Raw genomic sequence first — 26,769 nt, 5'->3', positions numbered from 1 at the left:
TCAAAATGATATTCGGTAGCAATCTATAGTTATCAATGATGGTAACTGGACTTTCTCTCCCTTCAGTTTCAAAAGAAGTCAGAACTCACAATCATGGCCTGCTTTTCAAAAGAGCTCATGCTAGATGCATGTTGGGTGCTGAGGTTTTTTGAAACTCTGACTCTTAATTATTGCGTAACCAGGAGCTGGGCTCTTTGGAAAATCTTACCCTGGTTAAGGGTGCTGAACTCTTGAAAATCTGCCACTGTGAAAAGAATATTCATTGCAGCTGTTTCATATATATTTGGTCAAAAATCTTCCATCTAAACTTCTTACTATGGAAAATTGGGCTTTCAATTAAACAAGCACTTGATTTCTTCAGATTTTTCAATGGCAAATGAAACACTTGTGGCTGAAAATAATTTTTTACTTTTTCTGGCAGTTTTTAGTTTCTGACTTTTGTTTTTTTAATGTTAAAGTGACAGTTTCCATGGAGAAAAAAATTCCAGCTGTAATGTTTAATAAAATTGCACCAAAAATAAATGTCCTCATGTTGTTCCAGACATGGAGTTTTAAATAAAAACCGCCAAGTGTCATACCAGTAAATTCCAAATATTTTCAAATAATAGTCTGAATATATTTTTGAAACACATCATTAATGTTGGGACCATATAGATTAGTTTTTTATATGGGGCTGACATCTTTACAGATAAAATCCTATGATATATTAAAAATTTTATATGATAATAGCTTGGTCTGTTTCCATCTTAAAGGGGGAATACAGAGAGCTATAATAACCATACCAAAACAGAAAAAGAAAATTTTTATGCATGGGGAACCTGTGCTGCCTGATTATTATCACTGTGCTGTTTCATGTGTCCTCTGGGTGTTATTTCCACTCACCTTTATGGCTCTTTCATCCAAAAAACCCAAGAATTTGTAAGAAAATTCTCTAACCACAGGAGATAGATTTTCTTTTTCATATAGAAACACTCACGGCCCCCGTGGTCACACTGAAATAACGGTATTGTTTCGGTAGGGTTATGTGCTGATGTGCATTTGACACACATGATCAGAGCAACTCTGTTCATGCGTATTGCTTTTTTAAAGAGATGAGTGTAAGAGTCACAGGGAAGTTGTGTCTTTTTAACAGGGGATCCATTGGCACTGACAAATAACCAGAAATGTGGTGAATTCAGCATGTTTTATGCTCACAGAATGTATTAAAGCAGATAGCAATTTTTCTTAAGCATATTTATCACTCACATATATGATATAAACAGAGCCTATGGTTTGGTCCTGGACAGTTCACAGCAAGTGCCTGGGTCCTGATTCTGCAAATACTTTTATGCACATGCTTAACTATAATGCATATTAATAGTCCCACTGAAGCCCATGGCACAACTCACATGAATAAAGTTGAGAGTGTGTGTGTATGTGTTTCCAGGACTGGGCCCTTAGGTGGCAAGCTCTTTGGGACAGGTATTGTCTTTTTGTTATATATTTGTGCAGCACCTCACGTAGTGGGGCTGGGACCTGTAGGTGCTGCCATAATACAAATAAATAAAATGATAATAAGTATTACATATTCAAAACTTGAGCAGCGTGATTGGTCACCTATTTCTCATTGAATTGTTTCTGCTCCCTGTTTGGAGGCCATAGCTGTTCACGGGCGACAGGCCTGAGTAAACCCTGGGGCTTTGCTTTTCTCATGATGAAAGTGGGAGCTGGAGATAAGCAGGCTGAGGGAAATTTAGGATATTTAAAACTTTTTCCTTTCTTTACCATCGTAGCCTTGGCCTAAAGCATCACTCTTAGGAAAATAAGGCCTGTGTAAATTGACGGGTCCCATACCATATAAAATATGCAACATTAATTCTATGGAGGGGTCCATCATTTTCTGCCTATAGAAACAGTCCCACCACAGTGATTGGCATATAGTTATTGTGTGCGTGAAGCCACAGGGTCAGAGTTAGATTCAGACCCCTCTAATAAACTCTCTATCCAAGGCTCTGGCCAGGGCTTTTAAAAGCATTACAGCTATGTCCACTACTGGATATAGTTAGCCTAGATCCATTCAATATAAGTGCACTGTGAAGCAGGGTGGATCCTGAAGGTAGATTGCTGGGAGAAACTATGCTGTAGCTGAAGCAGCTACTCCTTGCCAGTATTTGGGGGAGGGAGAGCTCAATGGTTTGAGCATTGGCCTGCTAAACTCAGGGTTTTGAGTTCAATCCTTGAGGGGGCCATTTAGGGAGCTGGGGCAAAAATTGGGGCTTGGTCCTTCTTTGAGCAGGGGGTTGGACTAGATGACCTCCTGAGGTCCCTTCCAACCCTGATATTCTATGTAGGGAGAGCAAAGATGATAAGCAGTGCTGTTCTGTCCAAGTCTTTCCCTGTTAGTGCTGGTGACGCAGCAGGAGGACATACTTTTGTCATAGATGCAGGAATGACCATGGCTTTTCTCTTTATGTACTCTGGTCAGTATTGACCAACACACCTCCATGGTTCTCTTTCATTTCCCACATTGGTAGTTCATTTGGGAACCATGTCCACAGGGGGGACAAAGATGAAGACAAGTGAGGGTTATAGCAATGTGCTCTCAGGCGAAATAGCGCCCATTAGACAGTGGCTGAGTAGTGCAGGGATAATCTGCCAGGAAAGAAAAAGACACAAAGGGGTGGCTATGTTAAAACCAACCCTTTTATACATTAAGGAGATTACCACCATCACCTGAAAAGTCAGAGCCTGTGGTCTGCTGGGTGCACAAGAAAGCAGAAGCCACCAAGAAGGAGAAAAATCACATGCGGCTGGCTAAATAAAGCTGCCTGGCCGGGCAAGGTATTGAAACCCTACTCTGCTCAGTTATTTTGGAGGAACCGATTCCTACGGGTGGCAAAAAGAGCTGGTGGGAGGTCAGTAAGCTGCAACATGAAACAGCTAAGCCGATCCAAAACAGAACAAGTCCCTGTACCTCTCAGCAGCTTGTCTGTTGCTTGTCACCCATCAGCCAACCAATGATGGCAACGCTGAGTGACAGCTCAGAAGAGATTGGAATGTTTTTAATGTATTTATTCAGACTGAGATTTTCCAAGCTGCTTAAAGAATTTGGACTAGAATTAATAGGAATTGGGCGTCCATTTCTTCCAGGCAGTTGTGACAGTCAAACCCTTAATTTATAAAAGCGAGAAAAAACGAAGGATAACATTTTCAAAAGCTCCTAAATCCCATAAAAAGTCACTGGGACTTAGGCTCCTTAGTGACTTAGGTGGTTGTGAAAACAGGATTTAGGGGGCAGATTTTTAAAAGCGTTCACGTGCCTAAACATGCAGGTAGGCACCTACTGGGATTTTCAAAATCAGTTAGGCAACTGGGCACTTTTGAAACTCCCACTAGGTGCCAATCTGCATTTTGAGGTCCCTAAATAACTAAAAATGTGACCCTAGGTTCCTAAGTCACTTAGTCATTTTGAACATTTTACCTTAAATGATCAGGAAAATCATCAAGCTGTGCTCATAGGTTAGCTGTGCAGCTGCATGATATTATCTGTATCCTTTCTCTCCTTCCCCCTTGCCTGCCAGCTGTTTGTTACCCTCGCTTACTGCACTTTTTTCAAAATTAAAGTGCAAATATTGATGCTGCAGCACCCCAGAGAAGGAAGGAGGAGCGGTCATGGATGCCAATTCATAATATGTGTTGGTATAGGTGTACGTGAAATGGTTTGGGGTTTTTTTCACCCAGTCTATTTACTTAATGAACCTGTACTTCAATTCTTTTTACACTGCTGACCCTAGAAAGGTGTTGAAAGAGGAAGGGGTGAGAATGGTTGTATAAGTGTGTATTTATACTAGAAATGACTTCATTCTGTTCTTTTCCCCCCAAAAGAAAATAGACCAGGATCCCATTAATGGTGAAGCATGCTGGAAACCCTGTCTGGAGAATAAAAAACAGCCATTCCAGAGCCCATTTACTTTGATGTGTGCTCAGGTAGTGTAAGTATCTGAAAGAGTGAAATGCCATAAAACAAGAATTCAATTGAAACATTAGGTCAGCTGTGTAGTACATGGTAATAGTTGCTGGGGTTTTTTGGTTTTGGTGTGGGGAGGAGGGAAGAATTAAGGGGAAATGGAAGGTGGGTTTGATATTATTATCTTTAATAAATCAAAAGTATTCCCTGGCAGGATTCCATGTTGCAGACTGGAAATGGGAAAACAACTGTACCTATCTTGAGAACGATCCCACAGGTCTATGCACTGGCAAATGCACACTGCACGCATATATACACAAAGTGGGTCAAATTCAGCTAAGTTAATGGAGTTTCACCCATTCACAGAGGGCTGAATTTGACTCCATCCATGAATGTATACACTTCTCATTCTGTGTGTGAGAGAGAAAGAAGGGAGAGTATTAGATACTGCTTTATTTTTTGCTGGGGAGATGGCAAGAAAGGACAGTATAATGTAAACAGAGCAGCCAACATTCACAAATATGGTCTAATATATAATATATGTGCTGCAGTTAGGAAATCTCCCCTCACTCAGGACTTCAAAATGCTCTAGGTAATATATGTGGCACTTCAGCTGAGATGAACTACATATCTCCAAAGGCAAAAACAGTCTCTATACGCGCGCACTGATTCTTTTTTTTTTCTTTTTCTGTTCTGGGTTTGCAGTTTGAAAATAGCTTTCACGTGGAAAATTTTTCAATAAGCTCCATCCAGCCAAGAGAATTCTGGGTCTGTTAACAGGATATTTACTTTGAGGTAAATGCCAACTTTGGTCAAGGTTTATTGCAGTTAGTTACCTTTGGCTATGTATTAAACATGTACCATGTGGAAAGAGAGAGTGAAATGATGGCTATTTTCTGCATGCTCACTCTCCCCAGGAAAGCTCTGTCTTTGGAGGCCCTCTGCACCAGGAAACCCAGTGGAATACCGGAGGGGAAATTTAGCTCTCTTTTCATCTTTTCACTCTATTACTCCCTCCCAACAGCTGTGAGTATGCCTGTCAATTGTCTGGTTTCAGAGTAACAGCTGTGTTAGTCCATATTCGCAAAAAGAAAAGGAGTACTTGTGGCATCTTCACTTGTGGCTACAGCTCACTTCATCGGATGTGATGAAGTGAGCTGTAGCTCACGAAAGCTTATGCTCAAATAAATTGGTTAGTCTCTAAGGTGCCACAAGTACTCCTTTTCTTTTTGTCAATTGTCTGTCATTTTAAGGAATGTCACTCATTTTAGTCCCAAAGTTAACTACATTCCACATAGATTGCATACTCCCTTCACTTTTATTGTTGAGATTTATTGATGTTATCAGTAGCCGTGCAACCAAGTTTACATTCAAGGGGCAAATTCCACAGAAAGTTTCCTCCATGAATGTTTTGTGCCCCTTATTTTGTGTCTTTGACACATGTTGTCTCCAAGTTGGGCCTTGCCAGGTTGAAGGTTACACCTGTGAGGGTTAAGGTAAGATACATTGCTGGTGTTCAAGAAAGCTGTCACAGCCACTCACCATTCAGTGCTCTAGAGATGTGCACATCCTCAAATGACTGAAGACCTGTAGTGCTGTCATTGAGGAAAAAGAGTAGAATAGGGTGAAGCAGTGAGTTAATATGCTTGTCTTTCACCTCTAGAGGCCTTGACCTGTTTCAGGCTTGGATTAGAGTTCACAAGTGAAAGGAGTATCATAGGCTTGACTTAGTCTCTGGTTGACATAAGTCCCCATCAAAAACTGACACACAATTTGTTTCCAATAGAACTGCTGCCCCTGGAAAGTTGTCAAATGCCAAAGAGGTGCCGAATGTGTTTCAGTTCAGTAGTAAAAGAAGCTGACAGATTGGGTGACAGGATTCACATTGCAACTGCCTGGGCTATATGTTACTGTGGTCCATGACAAGAACTTCCCTGTCTCTGCAAAATTCAAGGCCATGTGGTAATGGATTTCCATGCAGAAGACTTAGGCTCAGTACCGCCTTCCGGTCTCTTGATCCCTAGCCTATCCAGGAAGGCTGCAGAGGCAATGGCCCAGATCCTCAAAGGTATTTAGCACCTAATTTTGACTGAGTTCATGATTATCCCCCCCAAGTGGAAGAGAGTATGGTGCATCATGTACTAGCAATTTTTTTGACTGATAAGCAGCGGTGTTTTGGGAATGCTGTCCAGTTGTTTTTGGGCAGAAGGATATTGCTGTGATGTGGGCTTTAAGGAGGAAAAGCATAAAAGTAAGAAAGTGGAAGACTCCTCAGTGGAATGGAAGACTCCCCTTGCCCCATTCCCAAGAAAGAAAAACAAAGCAGTGCTTACAAACTATAAACATGATTACAAATTATCAAACCACCCAGTCATGTCAAGTGCTTTATAGTGCAAAGCCCCTTCCTAATAACAGATGGGTTAAGCCATGTTCTGTGTTCGGAATACTGCTCCTAACCAACAACAAACAGGTAATTGTCCAAACAGACAGTCACAACAAGGAATCCTCCACTGGTTTTTAGCAATATCATTTCTCAGCTAGTTAGGGGCTAGAATGTTGTAACCTTGCAAACTGCACTGCCCCAAAAGCATGCTAGCAACTGCCTCTGACAGTCACAATTTTTTCTCCTCTTGTTCCTGGGAAAAGTAACTCACTATTGCCCACGGCCAACAGCAGATTACTTCTCCCTCAAAGGTGACTTAACTCTGCTGGCCATTGCATTGGGTAAGAAGAGGGAGTGAAACTTCAAGTAGTTCACATAGGGGAACAATCCAACACTCTACTTCCCTGCGCAGGCTCAATGAACAATTAACAGTACTGACCTATGTAGTTAAAATATATCACAGAGCAAAACTTTTCTTCTGGAGACAAAATGGAGAAAGGGCACTGACCAAACTTACACTCTCTGTGTGAAATCTGGAGACTCATACAGTGCTTAGGTATTGTGCCTTTAAGGAATCAACGGATCCTGGATACAGATCTGAGGGCACCAGCATACCTCTTATCCGAAGTACTGTAACAGAGTGGAATCCACCATTTAAACAAAGACCTGCTAGAAGAATAGCATTTTGGTGGAGCAAAGGTTATCTGCCTAGCAGGTTTGTGCTGGTTCTCTGTGACTCCATTGTTTATGGATATAGCCATCAGTGGCTTTGTCAGGCTTGGGGAGCTCACTCACCCAAACAGCTTGTAAACCACCTTTGCCTGCTCCCTTATTCCCCAGCAAAATGAATTTCAGTGCATGTATCATGCAATGCGCTGTCTCTCAAATGGCAGAGGTCAACAAGTCTCTCCTTCTCCACAAGCTGATTTCTAGCTGAATCTCAGATATCCATTTGTAACGCACAACTACAACTAGCATAACACAGAGCAGTGCTGAAGCCAAACTCACCCCCAGCATACTTTGAAGGTATCACGGAAGTGCCAAGTGTCTCAAAGACACTTCCGTTCCCCACTCTATGGCTGCATTGTACAGACCTGATGTAGCTCAGGACTGGGGCATCTTTTTTACTAAAATGCCTGTGTTATCACTAGAGATGGGTGTAGCTGAACCTAGCACTCCTTCAGTTTCCCTGCCTATGTGAGCTTCATCTGGGGAGAGGAGTCACAGTTCCCTTGCTTTTGGCTCCTGTTGCTTTCTGTCTGTCTAGAGTCTGCACTACGTCTGTTAGTCTATAAGGTACCACAGGACTCTTTGCCATTATCTCTGTAGTATCTGAGCACCTGCCACATAAAATCAATCAATATCAGCATAATCAGCAAAGTCCCTAGTAGACTTCATGGCATCTCTAGCACTTCTCTCTCTTCAGGGTAAAAACTCTGCTTGGGGTAGTGTTTTAGAATGGCTGATCCCTATTAATGAGAAATGGGGCTTTAGCCCCACCTGTGACAAGATCAACTCACCTTCCCACCTGGGAAATAATGAATGAAGTAATGAAGTGATCTGATTAACTCAGGCCAGGCCTGGGGATATAAGGGAGGGAGGCCCAAATTCCTGGGTTAGTCCTTGAGGAAAGGAAAGTGAGTAGGAGCTTCACACTCTAGCTAGGCAGTCTAGGAAGGCTGGAAAGCTGCAGCTGAGTACTGTAGGAAAGAAAGGGCCAGTTTGAACAGAACCCAGCTACAGGAAGGAGAGCTTGGGGCTCCTGATTCCAAGAAAGTGAGGCATTTGAGTGGCAGCAGATGCTGTGGCAAAGAGAAGCTAAAGAAGGTAGGACAGGTGTTGTCTCCAGCTGCTCACAGCAGGAAGAAATAGTCTCTTGGGGAAGGGAGCTGGGCCCAGCTGGAGTCAGGGTGGAAAAGACTTTATTTCTGAGTTGATTTGGACTCAAAGTAGACCCTGAATAGGGGACTTCTGTTTCATAGTTCTTGGATTATGTGGAGTTCTTTAGGGCTGAATAGAAGGGGAAACTGAGGCAAGGTACTGCAAGCTGCCACTGGCTCCAAGGGAGTGTTTGGGAGGTGGCTGACCCTGTTACAAGTAGGGAAATTTTTGTTCAGATTTTTATTAACTTCCCTCTTTTTATTGGTTCGTAGGGGTGTATTGAGTGAAAGGGGGGTGTCAGTGTTGTGATGCTTCTATAAAGAGGATGGATAGCCTGATCCCCTTGACTGAGAGTGCTTTGTCCCCACCTTTCTTAGCTATAGTCCTGGACTTCGCACTCTGCATTGCTGCAGAGGAATACAGCTACAGTGGTGCTTCACAGCTCAAAATTGTCCTCAGTGTAGCTGGGGCTTGATCTGACTTTAAGGGAGCCAAGTGTTTCAAAGCAATTAACAGAAGTTCACTTCCATTTTTGAGTGGCCCTAACAGTTAAATCAACTTAGAATTTTCTTCCTTGTCCCCTTTGCTCCACCCAAGCTTGGTCTAAATACTAGAATTGGTTGGGAATTTTCTGTTGGAGAAGTATTCTGATGGAAAAATGCCCTTTCCCCCCCCCCCCCCCCCCAATTGACATTTTCTGTTAGGAAAATCAAAGTGACCGCTCCCTGGCTGCCTACCTGGAAAGCTCTTAATTTCTCTTTGGACCTGTAGGGCAAAAGTAACACTGACAAGAGCCACCAAGGCAGGGAAGCAGCAAGCTGAGAAATTCCATTTTTGGTTCTCCCCCAAATTCTTAGGAATTCCTTTCTGTGGGGGGGGGAACCTTGCGTTTCCTATTTTTTGTCCTGCTTTAGGATGAACTCTTTACAAAAATGGGATTTGTGTGTGTGGGTAGGGACTCCAATTTTCTGTTCAGCTCTACTAACCAGCACACCCCCATCTGCTTCTCCAGCTCATGTCAATGGACCTTGTTTCATACAAACTCTTATACCTGAAACCCCTTTCTGACTGTCAGCCATTTTTCCACTCTCTCTTCATTAAAACCTCTTAGTTGTAGAATTTAAGGCCAGAAGGGACCACCAAATCATCTAGTTTGACCTGTATGTCACAGGCCACCAACATCACCCATCAGTACCCATATAGCCTCTTAATCTTTCCTCAAAGTAGCTGTTGCTTTAAGAACAGGAGGATGGAAATGAGTGTGTACACATGTGCTGTTAACTGCATGATGTTGCTATAATTCTTGTCCTTCATGCTCACTAACCACTCAGTACTTGTCACTATCATTTATGTCCAGTCCTGGCTAAGGGTTCAGTTCTACAAACCTTTACTTACATTAGTAGCCCTCATGCAAGTATTCCATTGAAACCACTAACCATTAAGGACCACTCCAATGAACAAGGGTTTTCAGGAATGGGCCCTTAGGTTGTTGTCATGATCTTTGTCGGGAAAGCATCTTGCATACTAATGGCACTGTATAATAAGAAATAATTAGTAGCAGAAATAATTAACTATCTAGTTAAACACTTATCGTATTAATCCACACAACTGGCTCAAATCATTCTGAAACTTTGGGAGTGTTTTTGATCCAGATCTGAATTATTGACAAATTGTCTATTATTAACAGACCAGGCTCCAAACAGCTTTTATCTCTAGTGTTTCTAAATCTAGATGAGGATCCAAATGCTGCAACTTGAGCTTATTAGTCATGGCTACATTGACAACTATGTTGCTGTCCTTTTGTGTTTAGTTTAAAAAAAATAATAAAAAAGTTCAGTGGTATTTTTTCAAAAAATAAAACTAGCTGACTCTAATGTTAGGTGAGGTACTTGTTGTCTTTGAGGTAAGCTGACTTTTGTGGGACAGCCAGAGAAACCAAGCTGCACTGAAACGCTGTCACTTTAGACCTGTATTTGTTTCTATCGTTGAGACCGTCTTGAAGATGACAATGAATAAATTCACTGTTAAGTCTTCTACAGCAAGAATCATGTTTCTTATCCCAGAAAACCATGTCAGCGGAAGTGAGCCTTACCATGTACAACCACATTTAATAAAATCAGCAGAAAGTTGATAGCATGCCTGGGAACGCAGCCAAGGAGGGACCTATTTTCAAGTGCATTGTCAAAAACAGGCTTGAGGTGTCCCAATATGTGAAGGTTTTAGAGTAGAACCTCAAAGTTACAAATATCCCGGGAATGGAATTTGTTCATAACTCTGAACAAAACGTTATAGTGGTTCTTTCAAAAGTTTGCAACTGAACATTGACTTAATACAGCTTTGAAACTTTACTATGCAGAAGAAAAATGCTGCTTTCCCTTTATTTTTTAGTAGTTTACATTTAACACCATACTGTGCTGTATTCTTTTATTTTTATTTTTGTCATCTTTGCTGCTGCCTGATAGCATACTTTCAGTTCGAGATGAGATGTGTGGTTGACTGGTCAGTTCGCAACTCTGGTGTTCATAACTCTGAGGGTCTATTGTAGTTTCCTGAGTGAGAGGCACTTATTGTATTGTAAAGATATGGGCACCGTACCATTGGGGTGACATGGCCTCCCTAAAGTTATATATACAGAACTAAGCTCCAAGTTAAAATGTCTGGTCCAGATGACCTTATCACAATGTAATCAGTCACACTTTATTCAGAGATTGTTGGGTTTGTTTTTTTTTAAATCCCATTCCTGATTTGTTTCTGAATTAGTCCAGAGAAACTTTCTTGGACATGATTAAGGTTGCAGAGTGGCCAAAACAGTATTTATAGAATAAAAGAAAGTTTTGAGGCCTCTTCAGGTTAAGAAATAAGTAAGCATGTTAACCCAGATCCTCAAAGGCATTTAGGCACCTATCTACCTTTTGAGGACCTGGGGCATTGGGTCGTCTTCTCTCTCACACACCAACGTAAGCAAATGGAGAGGTCAGTGGAGCAGTGTACAGATAGTGTTCTACTACTAATTCTACTACATCAGTGTACAGATAGCATTCATGAGGGCAGAATCCAGGTCCGTGTGCCAGATCCATTAGTGCATTCTGGCTGAACGCCTCCAGTGAGGCAAAGTAGCCGTAACGCTGATTAAGCTAGATGAGCTGTTAAGCTAGATGCCTGGATCCTGCACATCACTGGAGCAGCAGAAAGCAGCTAGAGCATTGTAGTGGCTCTATCCCTGAGGCCTGGTCTACAAGCAGTTATTTCTACCCACACACTTGTGGTGGTTAGGGGTGTGATTTTCCTTTTTAAACCAAAATAGTTATACTGGTAAAATCCATGCTGTGGACTCCATAAAAGGCACTTTTATGATACTGGCATAGAGGTGCCACTTACCAGTATAGCTTATTCACCTTCCTATATGGGAATGGCTATACTGGTATAACTGGCCCCAACCAGGGGAGCTGTATTGCTCAAACTATACTGGTATAGTTCAAGTGGTGCAACTCTTTCATGTATACAAAGCCTTTGTTGTGGACAGATATGGGGATGGCTTCACGCTGTTTTGCTGAATGAAAAAAAATATTGTGACTCTGGAAGGAGAAAAAGAGGAAAATAAGAGAGTTAACCCCTTCTTGATCTGTTTTTAGTAGGTCAGACAAAACTCTGGATTTCTGGAACTAGCATTCAGTACTCTGATAGCAGCTTTATCTCTGGCTTCAGCTTTTGAAAACATTTCCCTTTTCCATCTTTGCTTGCTGCAAAAACATTGTCTTCCTACTGCTCAAAGAGCTTATGGAACTGATTACCGTCTGAGACGGAGAGGAAGATAATAGTAGGTAAGCTGATAAAAGCTACAGGAACATCGATAAACAATCATGCATTAATTATATTTTCAACAAATGGAATTAGAGTGACTCAGAAAACACAGATGGGTTTGAGTTTTACAGTTTTTATTTCTTTTTCTTTACGGTGTCTTGGATCCCTTTCAAGTGTCCCTGATTTTGCATGGAAAATTCTCCTTCTCCCCTTACCGTATGTGGCAGTGGTTGTCAATAACTGAGCAGGGAGATCAGCAGAAAAAATCAATTCAGGTGGAGCAGGCTGCTCCAGCCTTACCCCATGGACTGGTGTCCAGCAGAGGATGAGGCCATGTCATAAATATAAAGGGAAGGGTAAACCCCTTTGAAATCCCTCCTGGCCAGGGGAAAGCTCCTCTCACCTGTAAAGGGTTAAGAAGCTAAAGGTAACCTCGCTGGCACCTGACCAAAATGACCAATGAGGAGACAAGATACTTTCAAAAGCTGGGAGGAGGGAGAGAAACAAAGGGTCTGTGTGTCTGTCTATATTCTGTCTTTGCCGGGGATAGACCAGGAATGGAGTCTTAGAACTTTTAGTAAGCTAGCTAGGTACGTGTTAGATTATGATTTCTTTAAATGGCTGAGAAAAGAACTGTGCTGAATAGAATAACTATTTCTGTCTGTGTATCTTTTTTGTAACTTAAGGTTTTGCCTAGAGGGGTTCTCTATGTTTTGAATCTAATTACCCTGTAAGGTATCTACCATCCTGATTTTACAGAGGGGATTTCTTTATTTCTATTTACTTCTATTTTTATTAAAAGTCTTCTTGTAAGAAAACTGAATGCTTTTTCATTGTTCTCAGATCCAAGGGTTTGGGTCTGTGGTCACCTATGCAAATTGGTGAGGCTTTTTATCCAACATTTCCCAGGAAAGGGGGGGTGCAAGTGTTGGGAGGATTGTTCATTGTTCTTAAGATCCAAGGGTCTGGGTCTGTATTCACCTAGGCAAATTGGTGAGGCTTTTTACCAAACCTTGTCCAGGAAGTGGGGTGCAAGGTTTTGGGAAGTATTTTGGGGGGAAAGACACGTCCAAACAGCTCTTCCCCAGTAACCAGTATTAGTTTGGTGGTGGTAGCGGCCAATCCAAGGACAAAGGGTGGAATATTTTGTACCTTGGGGAAGTTCTGACCTAAGCTGGTAAAGATAAGCTTAGGAGGTTTTTCATGCAGGTCCCCACATCTGTACCCTAGAGTTCAGAGTGGGGGAGGAACCTTGACAGGCCATGACCCCGCTGCCTTTCCATACTAATATTCAGAGTCCTGCTCCAACACACGCAGCCCTAGGACATCCCAGAACATAGGGAGCACAGCAGGGAGCAGCTATGCAAGGGGGGGGGGGAGAAACTTCTCTTACCCCAAATCTCTGAGTCTCTGGCTTGCCCACACAGTTGGAATTCATCAGACAACTACAAACCAATGGATACGTTCATAAAAATCAAAGCTATTTCTGGATAACTTGCACAGAGAAAAAAAGATTAAAATTCAGCAGATAACATTTTTCATTACAGCTCTCCCTGAGGAAGTCAATAAGGATTAGGTTTAAAAAGATCACATGGCACGCTGAGCATGATGAAGAATGTACGGCTATTATTTTGTTTAAGTTTTGCACCCATCAGGAAATGACCTCAGAGGTGAAAATCATTATTTCTGAGAGAGTCTTGAGGGAAAGCAGTCAGGACTAGACCCAGCCGCTAATGTTTGCATGCAGTGTTGTATCTAAAACTACACATGAAGCACAGACTACGAGATCATTGTGACATACATGTATGACTGCTGATATGTGAAGGCTGAAAAGGTTAACTTCTCATTACACCAATGAATCAGGAAGGTTGTTACAAGCAGTGGAAGCTGAATCTTTGAAAGCTTTTTGGTCTGTATTTCTGCTCTAGCGGAGCTGTAACAATGTTGTCTTGATCAACCGTCATAACTGTTAACAGCTCATGCTAGCAAATTTGAGAGCCAATTTGGAATTTATTAGATAGTGATACATACTATACACCTACATTCTTCCATTTTTCTAATGGCAACGTCATTAGCTCGTTTGCTATTTAGTATAATATGCATTAAAGGAGCATCTAGCGTCCCCAACTGAGAGATGAGCCCCTTGGTGCTTTGCCTTGTACAAACACACAGCAAGACATTCTCCACCCCAAAGAGCTGACAGTTGAAATAGACAAAGCACATAAACCTTGCCCTAAGTTACACTCTATTGTTCTTTAGCAGTTATTGCCACTTTCAGGAATGGTACTCCCTGCGGTAACATTGGTAGTGCCTTGTCTAAACTCAGACCAAGTGCTAGTGATTCTGCATTCTTCAATTTTTGGGTGCCCAACTTGAGACTGCTTAAAGGAACCTGAGTTTGAGAAAGTTCTAAGTTCTTGACTCTCCATCAATCAGGCCTCTTTAAGGTGTGTCAAGTTAAGCACCCAAAAATGGAGGCAACCTAAAATCATCAGTACCTTTTTTAAAAAACCTTGGCCTTGGTTTTAACCCGTCAGGGGGCCAAGGCCATTTAAAAGCAATGTATAAAAATAGTTTCTATAGTTTCCAAGAACACAAGCTGACCAAACCCTATTAGACACCTGTTTAGAACTATGTTTAAATTCAGTTTCAATGCAATCTCCTAACATCGTTTAAACATCCCATCAGTGTAGATGGGACTTAAAGATGCATTCAAGAGGCACTAAGGAAGAGTAGCAAAACAAAACACAAACCTGACCTACTTACTGACTTTTAAACCCCCCTCTGTACTGAAGGGGCCTTTCTGAATTATGTTGGCTCCCATCAAGGGCAATGGACTCTGTCCAATATGTGTCTGCAGCTTGCTGGTCTACCTGTGAGAGCTATAACACTTTCGCTTGCATTTTGTTTTTGTAAATTGAAGCTTATTTGGGGCCTGATCCTGTACCATTGACATCAAAGGGAGTTTAGATACTGATTTCACTGAGAGCAGGATTAAGCCCTTTCTGAGCAAAGAGACATAGAAAGAGTGGGACTTTAATTATTTAGCTGATTAATTCAGAAGAAGAAACAGTAGGAACCTGCGTGGTGCCATTAACCTTACAGTAGTTCAGTTTGCCTAACAGCATTAGCTGGCAATCTCTTTCAGTCGCCTAGCTCTTACTTGTCATGAGGACATCCATTTCCTGCTGGGACATGAACTCTTGATCTAAGATTCAAAACAACCTGAATTAAAGGAAACTTTCCATTATCAAACTGGAGGAGTGCTGCAAAAATGTCAGTAAATATTTGTTTGCATATTGAAGAGATTTACTGTCTGCATCACCTCCTGTTTGCTTTCTGTGACTATTCTGCCAGAGGAGTTCACTCACGGGAATATTGGTACAAATCATAAAATGTAAGCAATACTGGAGAATATTAGCAGAAAACAACCAATCAGGGGTTAGAAACATACCAGGTAACCAATAGCCAAATGTTTCAAACCTGAGTGCCTAAAGTTAGGCAGCAATATCTTTACAGAGGCACCTCTGGTTGATAATTGGCCTGTTTTTTCAGGGAAGCTCTTACATGAGGTATCATTCAGTCACATGCCTAAGTGTGGATCTTGCTACCTAATTCTAGGCACTGAAGTTGGAACTCTGGTGAGTGTGTTCACAACACAACTCAAACTGGACCAAAATACTTGTAACAAACTGGCCACAAACAAACTATAGACCATGAGGTGTTTGAGGAATTTATTCAACAAATAATTCTGAATGATAAATACAGCTAAGAAAATAGCGATCTCCTCCCCAATGACTTGTAAACAGAAAGAGATGAAATTCATCCAGTAACTTATTCGTTACAAATTGTTTACCAAGGCTAATGCTCACCTTGTGCAGAGAACAGCACAAGGCTTATGCACCACTTAAGCCCCACCTAAATCCTGGGAGCTGAAAAATATGACTAACATAATTTAAGTGATGCATCGACCTTTTGCTGACCTGTTGTACAAGGCTGTGTATCACCCTCAGGTCTACTGTCCAATAGCTTTGAAGTCACTTGTCACTAGCAGAAATTATATACTTTTTTAAAACAAATCTCTCACCCAGGGGTCTGATTCAAACATAGTTGAACGGACTATTGAAGTCAGTTGAATTCAGTGAGCTTTAATTCAGTTTTCAGGTGCACAAACAAATGTTTCTTGCCTTCTTTTTCAAAGTTGGCCCCTGCTGGAATTTGAGTCAAGAATTTTCTGTCACCTTTTCTTTACACAAGGAGGACAACATTCCACTCAATTCCACAAGAAAGGTGGCACTGGCCCTTCAAGAGAGGCCAGAGCACCTGTGACTCATCAGCTGCCTCCCAGTATGGGAGAGATGGAGACAGAGGGGTCAGTCAGGAAAAGGACATGTAAGAGCCTATACAGGAGTGAGATCAGGAGACTGTAGGAGGTGTCTGAAGGAAGATGCAGGTGTTTCCTGGGGAAGACTGAAGGAAGGACCAGGGTAGAGAGGTTGGCTGGCTGACCTCCCTGAGCCAAGGCTGGAGAGAGCTGATGGCAGAAGAGCAGCAGAAGGAGTTGCTTGCTGACTTCTAAGCTAAAGCTGAGGGCTGATGTCAAGGAAGCTTACCTGCTGAGGTATCTATGTAGGAGAGTTGGAAAAGGCTAACAGGACATGGGGAAAGATGGCTGCTCCTCTGGTGAGGATGCACTCCCAGAACAGAGGCTGGGGGTTTCCAACTAGGAAGAGCTGGGTTGTACTCTAGCTGGAAGGGCTGGGGTGACTGTCCTGGCAATAAGGCAGGAGAGGACTGAAAATGTGAGGTAGAAAATGCCAGAGAGTGATATGTGGGGTATTGAGAGATGTCTTTGGATTTTAAGGACTACAGACTCATAAAAGGAATAAATGGACTATCTTGAGGTAGTTATTACAAAAATCATAATTCAAGTAGTCCATAATAAATTGGTCCCAAGGAGGGGTATTTGTGAGTCAAGAAACCTGGTGTAGAGTTACTGGAGACTCTGAAGAATGGACACTGAGACACGCATTCCTGCTGTGTGCTGGAGTGAGCACCAGGTGTAGAATGCTGTCCTCTGCCAGAGGACAGCCCTTGTCAATTGTGAGCCCTTCTTCCTTGAAATAATCCTTCTGTGCTTGAGAAGACGAGCACAACGCAATGTGCAGACACCAAGAAGTACCTCTCAAAGAGTTTTATGAAGATGTAGCTGCCCAACTCACAGTGATGTTAATAGGACTAAATCCTCATACTATATACAACTTAAATAATTTAAGGACATGTCTTCCTTTATCCTATTATCCTCTGATCATTTTGTCTATCGCATGGTGTTTCCTCATAGGAAAAGAATTTGTTTTGCACTAATCTTTGTTAGTCATACTGCCGCCCTTATCACTAACTGCCTCCCTGATCTTACAGATAGGATGCTGGTTTTAAACTGTTCTCGCAGACTGTCCAACTGTGATTCCAGACGCATAGGAACATAATTAGTGGGGCAGTGCTGGCACAAGGCCATAACGTTTTCTCTTGTAGAGAAATTGCCTTGAGTTACTTGCACGACAGCCAGCCTCTTCTTAGCTTTGTCTGGTTGTAGTAGTGTAACCCATTGCCACAACCGCTGCTGCTCTGCTGGCCAAAAGCTCAGTGGATAGCATAGTGTGGGGAACTCAGTCTGAAAGTAATCTCTGGCCCAAGGAGGGACCAAACTATCACAAGTAGGGTGATTCTAGCTTCCACTGATGTGGTAGGGAAAGGATGCCTCACTCATGTATGTGCCTAGCAGGTCATCTGGGGAAGTGTTAATCAATGATGGGTCCTTTTGTCTGTGAACGTAGGTGCTGAGATTCAGCCATAGTGATGGCCTGCATATGGGGAGATGGCAAATATCATGTCAGTGTCCCAGAACAAAGGGGTGGCCTTATTGAAGTCAAAGAGAGTCTTGCCATTGGGCTAGAATGTCACCCCATGACACTTATTTGGACTGGCTACAATCCTGAAATAGAATCATAGAATATCAGGGTTGGAAGGGACCTCAGGAGGTCATCTAGTCCAACCCCCTGCTCAAAGCAGGACCAATCCCCAAGTAAATCATCCCAGCCATGACTTTGTCAAGCCTGACCTTAAAAACTTCTAAGGAAGGAGATTCTACCACCTCCCTAGGTAACGCATTCCAGTGTTTCACCACCCTCCTAGTGAAAAAGATTTTCCTAATATCCAACCTAAACCTCCCCCACTGCAACTTGAGACCATTACTCCTTGTCCTGTCCTCTTCTACCACTGAGAATAGTCTAGAACGATCCTCTTTGGAACCACCTCTCAGGTAGTTGAAAGCAGCTATCAAATCCCCCCTCATTCTTCTCTTCTGCAGACTAAACAATCCCAGTTCCCTCAGCCTCTCCTCATAAGTCATGTGTTCCAGACCCCTAATCATTTTTGTTGCCCTTTGCTGGACTCTCTCCAATTTATCCACATCCTTCTTGTAGTGTAGGGCCCAAAACTGGACACAGTACTCCAGATGAGGCCTCACCAATGTCGAATAGAGGGGAACGATCACGTCCCTCAATCTGCTCGCTATGCCCCTACTTATACATCCCAAAATGCCATTGGCTTTCTTGGCAACAAGGGCACACTGCTGACTCATATCCAGCTTCTCGTCCGCTGTCACCCCTAGGTCCTTTTCCGCAGAACTGCTGCCTAGCCATTCGGTCGCTAGTCTGTAGCGGTGCATTGGATTCTTCCATCCTAAGTGCAGAACCCTGCACTTATCCTTGTTGAACCTCATCAGATTTCATAGGATACAGAGGATACAGTCCCTCTGTATCCTATCCCTACCTGCCACTGTATCTACCACTCCTCCTAGTTTAGTATCATCCGCAAATTTGCTGAGAGTGCAATCCACACCATCCTCCAGATCATTTATGAAGATATTGAACAAAACCGGCCCCCAAGGACTGACCCCTGGGGCACTCCACTTGACACCGGCTGCCAACTAGACATGGAGCCATTGATCACTACCCGTTGAGCCCGACAATCTAGCCAACTTTCTACCCACCTTATAGTGCATTCATCCAGCCCATGCTTCTTTAACTTGCTGACAAGAATACTGTGGGAAACCGTGTCAAAAGCTTTGCTAAAGTCAAGATACAATACATCCATTGCTTTCCCTTCATCCACAGAACCAGTAATCTCATCATAGAAGGCGATTAGATTAGTCAGGCATGACCTTCCCTTGGTGAATCCATGCTGACTGTTCCTGATCACTTTCCTCTCGTGTAAGTGCTTCAGGATAGATTCCTTGAGGCCCTGCTCCATGATTTTTCCGGGGACTGAGGTGAGGCTGACCGGCCTGTAGTTCCCAGGATCCTCCTTCTTCCCTTTTTTAGAGATTGGCACTACATTAGCCTTTTTCCAGTCATCCAGGACTTCCCCCGTTCGCCACGAGTTTTCAAAGATAATGGCCAATGGCTCTGCAATCACAGCCGCCAATTCCTTTAGCACTCTCGGATGCAACGTGCACGACCAGCTTTTCTAAATAGTCCCTAACCACCTCTTTCTCCACAGACGGCTAGCCACCTACTCCCCATGCTATGTTGCCCAGTGCAGCAGTCTGGGAGCTGACCTTGTTCGTGAAGACAGAGGCAAAGAAATCACTGAGTACATTAGCTTTTTCCAAATCCTCTGTCACTAGGTTGCCTCCCTCATTCAGTAAGGGGCCCACACTTTCCTTGGCTTTCTTCTTGTTGCCAACATACCTGAAGAAACCCTTCTTGTTACTCTTAACATCTCTTGCTAGCTGCAACTCCAGGTGTGATTTGGCCCTCCTGATTTCATTCCTACATGCCCGAGCAATATTTTTATACTCTTCCCTGGTCATTTGTCCAATCTTCCACTTCTTGTAAGCTTCTTTTTTATGTTTAAGATCTGCAAGGATTTCACCGTTAAGCCAAGCTGGTCACCTGCCATATTTACTATTCTTTCGACACATCGGGATGGTTTGTCCCTGTAACCCCAACAGGGATTCCTTGAAATACAGCCAGCTCTCCTGGACTCCTTTCCCCCTCATGTTATTCCCCCAGGGGATCCTACCCATCAGTTCCCTGAGGGAGTCGAAGTCTGCTTTCCTGAAGTCCAGGGTCCGTATTCTGCTGCTTACCTTTCTTCCCTGTGTCAGGATCCTGAACTTGACCAACTGATAGTCACTGCCTCCCAGATTCCCATCCACTTTTGCTTCCCCTACTAATTCTTCCCGGTTTGTGAGCAGCAGGTCAAGAAAAGCTCTCCCCCTAGTTGGTTCCTCCAGCACTTGCACCAGGAAATTGTCCCCTACATTTTCCAAAAACTTCCTGGATTGTCTATGCACCGCTGTAGTGCTCTCCCAGCAGATATCAGGATGATTAAAGTCGCCCATGAGAACCAGGGCGTGCGGTCTAGTAGCTTCTGCGAGTTGCCGGAAGAAACCATCCACCTCATCCCCCTGGTCCGGTGGTCTATAGCAGACTCCCACCACTACATCACTCTTGTTGCTCACACTTCTAAACTTAATCCAGAGACACTCAGGTTTTTCTGCAGTTTCATAACGGAGCTCTGAGCAGCCATACTGCTCCCTTACATACAGTGCTACTCCCCCACCTTTTCTGCTCTGCCTGTCCTTCCTGAATAGTTTATAACCATCCATGACAGTACTCCAGTCATGTGAGTTATCCCACCAAGTCTCTGTTATTCCAATCACATCATAATTCCTTGACATCACCAGGACCTCCAGTTCTCCCTGCTTGTTTCCAAGGCTTTGTGCATTTGTATATAGACACTTGAGATAACCTGCTGATCGCCCCTCATTCTCAATATGAGGTAGGAGCCCTCCCCTCACAGACATTCCTGCCTGTGCTTCCTCCCGGTATCCCGCTTTCTCACTTACCTCAGGGCTTTGGTTTCCTTGCCCCGGTGAACCTAGTTTAAAGCCCTCCTCACTAGGTTAGCCAGCCTGCTCGCAAAGATGCTCTTCCCTCTCTTCGTTAGGTGGATCCCGTCTCTGCCCAGCACTCCTCCTTCATGGAACACCATCCCATGGTTAAAGAATCCAAAGCCTTCTCTCCGACACCACCTGCGTAGCCATTCGTTGACTTCCACAATTCGACGGTCCCTACCTCGGCCTTTTCCTTCCACGGGGAGGATGGATGAGAACACCACTTGCGCCTCAAACTCCTTTATCCTTCTTCCCACGTAGTCCGCAGTGATCCGCTCAAGGTCATTCTTGGCATAGAGATATGGCATAGAGAAATACCTCGCATAGAGAAGGGAGAACCCTTTGGTGTACTTCATGGCCAGGCTCAGGTGGACTGAGGGACTGCTTATATCCAGATTTCTGGGAGCCGTTGGCTGTGAGTATGATAAAGCTGCTCTAATCATTATGAAAATCAAGAGTCTGGATGTCGGCATAAACATCCTAAGTTGTAGCTGAAGGAAAAAAGACAGGATTTTCTCTCCACATGGACAGCCATTACCAGGAGATGCAGCTTGTAGATTTTCAAAGAGATGGCTGAAAATTGCCATTCTCTGGACCCCACCCCAATAAAAGAAAAAGATTAATAGGAAATCTTCCATGGCTGCTCTGCAGGTACTGCCATCTCATCTACAGGCTGCAAGTAGCTTCTTCGGTGGGTGGCCAATTCAAAAGGGCTAGTTACTTGTGGGCAGGGAGTGGGAGTAGAAGAAATTGGTGATAGGTATTTGTTTATTTACAGAGAATGTCATCAAAGTCCCGTTTCCCTGAACAACATAAGAAACAAACAGCAGGAGAAAGTGCCTGTGTTCACTGTTCCAAGCGCTTTGCCAGCCAGCACTCTGAACCCCAAAAGCTTTTTCTCTTAGCTTTTCCTCGGGTCCCTGTTACCAGCCTTCTGTGACTGTCTGTGTGGTTTTCTCTTGCTGCTTCTGTCCCTGTGGTGCATCAGTGTGGGTTCTTGCTCTCAAACACACCTAGACAAAAACAGTTCTACCAATCCAAATCCTCCATTTGAAACCCCTTAGGTTTCAGCTTCAACTCAAGTTTTTTCATGGGCCATGTTTTGAGTGCTGCTGCTGTGTTTCAACCACTTATGTACAGTGAGTTCTTTAGGTTTATCCTGAAAGGAAGACAGCAACTATTTCTGACCCATAATGTTTAGTCCAACCCACAATGCTCATATTCAGTGAAGAAATTTAACTATTATATCTCTAAAGCAATGAGATTTTATGATGGAGAAATTATGACCTATTTACCCCCCAACACTAATTATAAAAGAAAAGATCCCAGAAGCTCCAGGCTGTAGAATTCTAACACAACTTAATAGAAACACTTTACATTTTTTCCCCAAAGCCTTTTTTTGGTGTGTAGGATAAATTATTTTTATGGCCCCAGAAGAATTATCCGCAATAACGTATCCTGCATTCAATACCGCCTCTTGGTGAGGACAGGTCTAATCAATTGTGCTGAATCCCTTGCCACTGAATCCAACCAACTAACCTCTTGACTCCAAGAGAGAGTTTATATTGTCTAAACAAAAGGCACAGCCTTGAGGGGCAAGTGCTTCCTTCTTTCTAATAAATGGAGACTAACAGATCTGTAAATGTTTTCTGCTATTCTGCATCAAAATGAAATATTAAATTCAACATATAGCACCGGCACTATTAACACAATCATCAACAGCAAAAACGTACCTTCAGTGTAGCAGCTGTAGCTACTTTAATGAGAAATCTACATAGAGAAAATAGGCAATCAAATTTTTACAAAGCGTGAAATTTTCCATTTAAACTCTCTTCCTTTTATATAATACAGCTGCAACAGTTCTCTGTGGCTTTTCCTACAAATGCCTCCGCTCAGATGACTCTTGGTAGCAGAATATCTTCGAAACAACTCATTTGAGATTCAGAAGATTTCCTCTGAAAGAGACTGGACCTGACCCCAAAACTTTTAGCAAGCAAAAACCTGCATTATTTACCGTAATAAGTCAGCAACTAGTTATCCAGAGAATGTTGTAAATGAAGAACATTTCTGATAAGTGAAAATGGCTCTAGATGTAATAAATTTCTGTCCTTTGCTTCCAAACAAATATCTGGTAATTTTAGTCAAAGTATTAATCTTCAAAAGGCCTTTGATGTTGTGATCTATTTGTCTGCTGAACTTTATAATTTGGATTTTAATGAGGAAGGGATTCTGTGGTTTTCATCATATAAAGTCATTATTGGTGGGTTCAATTGCTTAGAATTTACTGTGGATTGCAATGTTTGCCTATTACTGGAGCTCCTAAAATACTGGACTTGACGTGCTATTTTTTTCATATATTCTCTTTCTGAGACTTATATGCTCTGTATATATGAGTTTGCCACGGCTCTGAAAGAAATAGTACAGCACGATTTGAATAATTAATGCATTTGTCTTCTGTCTTTCGTTACTGAATGAATAAAAAAACTCACAGAATTTTTATATCAAGTGTTTAACAGAAAATACTGTGACTGCTGGCTGTGAAAGAAAATTTTGTTGGCTTTTTAAAATTACTGTGATATTCAGTGAAGAAGTGGTGGATTGTGTTAAAATTGGGTCAAAACTTCCATTGATTTTCACCACTCCCCTTCATGCAGAGGGGCAGCACAAGGCCTATGCTACACTTACGTCCCAATTAAGCTCTACTCTGAAGATTTCAGTGGAACTTAAGCAGTGCATAGGCCCCTCTATACAGAAGGGTGAATTTCACCCTTTATGAACCCAGGAACCTATCCTTGCAACAAAGCCCGTTGCCAACTGTGCCCACATATCTATTCAGGGGACACCATCACAGGGCCTAATAACATCAGCCACACTATCAGAGGCTCGTTCACCTGCACATCCACCAATGTTCCCCTCTATTCGACATTGGTGAGGCCTCATCTGGAGTACTGTGTCCAGTTTTGGGCCCCACACTTCAAGAAGGATGTGGATAAATTGGAGAGAGTCCAGCGAAGGGCAACAAAAATGATTAGGGGTCTGGAACACATGAGTTATGAGGAGAGGCTGAGGGAGCTGGGATTGTTTAGCCTGCAGAAGAGAAGAATGAGGGGGGATTTGATAGCTGCTTTCAACTACCTGAAAGGGGGTTCCAAAGAGGATGGCTCTAGACTGTTCTCAATGGTAGCAGATGACAGAACGAGGAGTAATGGTCTCAAGTTGCAGTGGGGGAGGTTTAGATTGGATATTAGGAAAAACTTTTTCACTAAGAGGGTGGTGAAACACTGGAATGCGTTACCTAGGGAGGTGGTAGAATCTCCTTCCTTAGAGGTTTTTAAGGTCAGGCTTGACAAAGCCCTGGCTGGGATGATTTAACTGGGAATTGGTCCTGCTTCGAGCAGGGGGTTGGACTAGATGACCTTCTGGGGTCCCTTCCAACCCTGATATTCTATGATTCTATGTGATATATGCCATCATGTGCCAGCAATGCCCCTCTGCCATTTACATTGGTCAAACTGTACAGTCTCTACGTAAAAGAATAAATGGACACAAATCAGATGTCAAGAATTATAACATTCATAAACCAGTCGGAGAACACTTCAATCTCTCTGGTCACGCAATCACAGACATGAAGGTTGCTATCTTACAACAAAAAAACTTCAAATCCAGACTCCAGCGAGAAACTGCTGAATTGGAATTCATTTGCAAATTGGATACTATTAATTTAGGCTTAAATAGAGACTGGGAGTGGCTAAGTCATTATACAAGGTAGCCTATTTCCCCTTGTTTTTTTCTACCCCCCCCCCCCCCCCGACGTTCTGGTTAAACTTGGTTTTATGCTGGAAATGGCCCACCTTGATTATCATGCACATTGTAAGGAGAGTGGTCAGTTTGGATGAGCTATTGCCAGCAGGAGAGTGAGTTTGTGTGTGTATGGGGGTGGGGTGGTGAGAAAACCTGGATTTGTACTGGAAATGGCCCACCTTGATTATCATGCACATTGAAGGGGAGTGGTCGCTTTGGATAAGCTATTACCAGCAGGAGAGTGAGTTTTTGTGTGTGTGTTTTTTTGAAAAAAGGGGGTGGGGGGTGAGAAAACCTGGATTTGTGCTGGAAATGGCCCACCTTGATTTTCATACACATTGTGAGGAGAGTGGTCACTTTGGATAAGCTATTACCAGCAGGAGAGTGAGTGTGTGTGTGTGGTTTTTGGAGGGAAGTGGGGGGGTAAGAAAACCTGGATTTGTGCTGGAAATGGCCCACCTTGATTATCATACACATTTTAAAGAGAGTGGTCACTTTGGATGGGCTATTACCAGCAGGAGAGTGAGTTTGTGTGTGTGGGGGCGGGGGCGGAGGGTGAGAAAACCTGGATTTGTCCTGGAAATGGCCCAACTTGATGATCACTCTAGATAAGCTATTACCAGCAGGAGAGTGGGGTGGGAGGAGGTATTGTTTCATGGTCTCTGTGTATATAATGTCTTCTGCAGTTTCCACAGTATGCATCTGATGAAGTGAGCTGTAGCTCACGAAAGCTCACGCTCAAATAAATTGGTTAGTCTCCAAGGTGCCACAAGTACTCCTTTTCTTTTTGTGTATACAAGTAGGTAGTTCAAGGTATAAACAAGTCATTATCTATATGAAATTTTAGTTTGTACTGACTTCACTAGTGCTTTTTATGTTTTGTGTTGTAAAACACATGTACTGTGGAAGAACCACAGGGGTACATGTACCCCTGGTTGAGAACCATTGCAATAGATGACAGCAAAGTGGCATCTCTCAAAACTGGGCCATTGTTTTATTAGTAAAGTAAAGAATAACAATATATGCAGTAACCATTTTAGTTCACCATGTCCCTGACATTGAGGGCTGTGTCCTGGAATTATGCATAAAATTAAGAAAATAATTTATCAAGCATTTTTAATGGAAGAGTATACACCAATTTGGCTTTAAATTATTTGCCAGTGTTTTCCCTCTAAATGTGGTATATTTTGCTAGAATGATGAAGGTAGGTGCTGAAACCTCATAGTAATATTGTTCATATGAAATGAGGCCTAATGGATAAAGCATTAAAGTGGGATTCAGGAGACTGGAATGCAAGCCAAAATAGGAAAAAACAGATTAAAGAATATTTAGATAAATGAGATGTATTCAAGTTGACAGGGCCTGCTGAAATTGATCCTAGCATACTTAGGGAACTAGCTGAAGCAATCTCAGAACAGTTAGAAAATTGTCTTCAAGAACTCATGGAGGATGGGTGCAGTCCCAAGGACTGGAAAAGGGCAAACATTGTTCCCCTTTTTCAAGAAGGGTACTAAGAGGACAGTCAGCTTAACTTCAGTGGCTGAAAAGTGCAGGAACAAATTATTAAGCTATCAATTCATAATCATCTAGATGACAGGTGATATAGTCATCGTGGGCTTGTCATCATGGATTTGTCAAGAACAAAATAATCATGCAAAACCAACCTAATTTCTTTCTTTGGCAGAGTTAATGATGGGGGTAGGGGGGGAGGGAATCTGTAGTCATGATACCTTGATTTTTAGTAAGTATTTTTGACACAATATCACATGACATTCTCATAAGCAAACTAGAAGAATGCAGGCTAGATGAAATTGCTATAAGATTGGTGCACAACTGGTTGAAAGGCTATATTCAGAGGAGTTATCACTGTCAAATTGGGAGGGCATACCTAGTAGGGTCCTGTAGGGGTTAGTCCTGGGTCCCATACTAGTCAATATTTTTATTAATTACTTAAATAATGAAGTGGAGAGCATACTCACAAAAATTTGCAGATGA

The sequence above is a fragment of the Caretta caretta genome, chromosome 1 (genome assembly GCF_965140235.1).
Source record: "Caretta caretta isolate rCarCar2 chromosome 1, rCarCar1.hap1, whole genome shotgun sequence".
NCBI classification, from domain to species: domain Eukaryota; kingdom Metazoa; phylum Chordata; order Testudines; family Cheloniidae; genus Caretta; species Caretta caretta.
Note: the sequence above shows the minus strand (reverse complement) of the source record.